At 33.8% G+C, this 3,863-nt stretch overlaps 1 pseudogene; it reads right to left on the bottom strand.

Annotated features, from left to right (window-relative positions):
- Nucleotides 1-296: 296 nt before the first annotated feature.
- On the bottom strand, nucleotides 297-3,304 carry LOC120359823 (annotated as a pseudogene).
- Nucleotides 3,305-3,863: the final 559 nt, after the last annotated feature.

The following is a 3,863-nucleotide window of genomic DNA, read 5'->3' as shown; positions in this document are numbered from 1 at the left end:
TATGAAAGGGAGAATTCCTGAGGGCGACGACGACGTTTCTTAAATGAAATGTAGAATATTTAGACTTTGCGTCGCGATATCTCCGCTCGTAGGGCACGGAGAGAAAAAATAAAAACACTTTTATTATACAAGTCGGGGCCAAGCTATCGTTTGAGACTACTCAGAACTTGATCGGTTCAGCCATTACTGAAATCTGATAATCTTGCGTGCTTGGAACTCGCTGACTCGCGTAAAAGAGGGTCGGTCTGCGACTCGCTTTTCCTACATAGGCGCGAGTCGCGACCGCGCCTCTAGATTCCCTAATTTTAATATATATGTTACAGTCAAAGCCCGAAACGCAGGCATTCCTAGGATTGACTAGTTAATCCTCAGGAACGACCAAGCGTCTTAGTCAAAGCCCGAAATAAGTTTTGCGTTTCGGCTTTTGACTAGTCAATCCTAGAAATAACTAATACGGCTGGTCAAAGTTAGAAACTAAAGAAAAATCACTTCGGACTTTGACCAGTCAATCCTAGGTGTGGCTTAATTCAGACTATGTGACTGTTAACAAATAAAATCAAGATTAGTTTTACTATTCTTATTGTTAACATAATGTGGCTTTTTATTTACTTTTTTACTCTTGTACATAGTTTTTTCTCCTTAAAAATGTAGCTTTGGTAAAATATTTTGTAAACATAATATCTTAGAAAGTACTTATATTTAGTGTTGGTTAGGTAAGAAACGGGCTAAGTTGGTTAAGTACAGAACACAAAAGAATTTTAATATAATATAAAATACTGTAATTACTAGGAAATATAAAATAGACATATCTTTGATGAAAATTTAGCCTTTTAGAACATAAAATCTCTCTTTAAAAGCACATAACATAAAAATATCTTAATTATTTTTTTAAATAACCAATATAAAAAAAATATTTTCAAAATTAGAGACAATATAAAAAATCTTTTCGAAAAGTACAGAACATGAAAGAATTTGAAATAGTATAAAAAGGAATTAAGAAGAAATAATTATCGAAATATATCATAAATCGACAATAAGTGTAAGAATCAAGAATAAGTAAATCCCTTATTCTGGCATCATCAAACATAACATCTTACACTTAGAAAGTACCTATATTTAGTGTTAGTTAGGTATATACTTTTAACATAATATAAAATACTGTAATTAATAATATAAAATATAGACATATCTTTGGTAAAAATTTAGCCTCTTAGAACATAAAATATACTCTCTTTAAAAGCACAAAACATAAAAATATTTTAATTATTTTTTAAATTAATTGATAAAAAAGAAATATTTTTAAAATTAGAGACAATATGAAAAACTATTTTTCAAAAGTACAGAACATAAAAGAATTTGAAATTCATAGTGTAAAAAAGAATTAAAAAGAAATAATTATCGAAATATCATAAATCGACAATAAGTTAAGAATCAAGAATAAGTGAATCATTTATTCTGGCAATCAGTTGATTTATGACATTTAGAATTGCACAATACGTTTGACTTTTTGCATTTGCACAAATTAGAATTACACTTTTTATTACAATTACATTTTATAAAGCCTTGGCCTCCAAACTTTGAATCTTTGGTACTAATTTCTCTCAAGGATAATTCTATATTGGGTATGTCATTAACATTAATCAAATTTTCCTTACATTTTTGTATCTGATTCCTTGAGAAAAGTGTATTTATAGTTCCTTGTTTGGTGCCTACCTTATACAATCCGTCACCGGTTTTTTCTGTTATTATGCCAAGTGCATTTCGAGCGTCACTTTTTGCTCTATCCACGCATGGAATAGGCACAGTAACAATTTTTCCCACCTCAATAGGTGGAAATTTTTTATCGGATAATTGTTTCATAGTATTTGCTTGAGCTCCATCAATAGCCTTTTCTTTATTTATAGTTATTAATTCTTTTTGCGCGCAGCGGATACATACCACTGTACTTCCAAAGCCTTCTTCTGTACTTATAGTACTATCAGCGCATGTGTGTACAATTTGCCCATATTTACAGCAGGTATGTCCTCCAGAACTTTCTTTTTTGCAAATACAACATATTTTTATATCCGTGAAAACGTTTTGTCGAATATTTATTTCTTCTACGGGATTTGTAATTGGGTTGGAATCGTCTTGTTTTGGAACAACAGATGTATTTTCGTTCTCTTCTGATGATAGATTTACCTATATAAGTGCTTTCTAATTCTTCCTCAGTGCGGAGAATCTTTTTTATAGAATCTGGTAGAGTCTGTATTCCTACGTGAGCTTTTCTTTCTGTAACAAAAAATCGGTCAATTTCTTCACTTATCTATAGGTAGTATTTGTATACAGAAACTTACGTATTAAAGGTATGCTTACCTACCAAACATGACTTCGAATGGAGTTTGTCGTATTCCAGTGTGATAAGCGCAATTTTTCTGCACTTGACAGAACTTAAGCCCCTCACTCCAACGATTGGTCTTGTTATCCTCCACCCACGCAAACAAAATTTTCTGTACGTCTTGGTTTGCTCGCTCTACGCTACCCTGACTTTGGGAATGCCGCGGTTTACCGTGTACTATAGATAACTCAAGCCACATGGTTTTCAATTCTTCAATAATGCGGTTGGCGAACTCTCTGCCATTGTCCGATTGAAGGGGCACCCAAAATAAAAAAAATGTCTAAGAGAATGTGAGCTACTTCTTCTGCGGTCTTTGTTTTCAGAAGACGTAAAATCACGAATTTTGTCAGGTGATCTTGATAGTTTAAGATATACTTGAAATCACGATCGGGACACGTCTGCATGTCAATGAGATCAACTTGTGCGCGTGCATGAATCTCTGTAAATACTAATGGTTTCACCACCAGTCCCTTCTTAGGATGACTCTTTTTCTTTTGGCATGGTATGCATAAATCTAAATACAAGTTAATGCATTCTATCGTGACATTTGCATATTATCTCTTAGTGCTTTTACTGTACGATCTCTACCTCCATGACCATACTCACGATGAACACTGTCAATTACATCATGCCCAGAAAACATTTTGAGGGTAAACGTCCAGCAAATCACGCGCCAAAAGGATTCCTACAACGCAAGCAAAACCTTATCCAACTGCGTCGTCAAAGCGCTAGCAAAACACTAGCACACTTTGTGCGCAATTTCAATAAGCGATATGCATGCAATATGCTAGCACACTTTGCGATCTCAATAAGCTATACCCTGCCGAAAATGTGCTATTAAAACCGATTTAAAAAAAGGTAATCCAAATCGATCCGGATTTCTGCACCAAAAATACGGTATTAAGACCGATTGAAAAATAAGATCCGAAGATAGATTTATTAAAACAGAATACATTATTGTAAACGTAATAAATGTTAGTTTACAAAAAAAAATATTTTTTGTATACTTTTTGTTAAAAAAGATTTAAAAAAAGATTAAATTTGAATTAAACATTTAATTTATGCACAAGATTAAATAACAATACAAATTGTTATTTACATGTAAAAATATAAAATTTTATGTAGAACAACGTTTCACACACACGCCGTGTTTCAAAAGAATGAGAGCGAGTATTCGTCTCGAAGTTACAAAATGCAGCTCCTAAAAGTATCACCACGGTATGAGCTGACGAGTTGGCGGCGGTGACGCCTAGATATAAGTGGCCGCACTCAACTCACGAGAAAATCTCCTGCGGCGTGGCCGCCTAGCGGTGGCGTTAGCACTCACTTGTTAAACCCATTTCAATCTGAAAGTACAAAATTTCAACTTGCTGGCAAAACTCACACAAACCGCGTACACATTTTACATGCATAAAACGCGCAAACTTTGCGCGCAAAAAATGTTATCTGGGTGCAAGCAACTTACGAGCAAATATAATTATCCAAT

Source organism: Solenopsis invicta, chromosome 16 (genome assembly GCF_016802725.1).
Source record: "Solenopsis invicta isolate M01_SB chromosome 16, UNIL_Sinv_3.0, whole genome shotgun sequence".
NCBI classification, from domain to species: Eukaryota; Metazoa; Arthropoda; class Insecta; order Hymenoptera; family Formicidae; genus Solenopsis; species Solenopsis invicta.
This window is presented reverse-complemented; position numbering and strand designations above follow the sequence as displayed.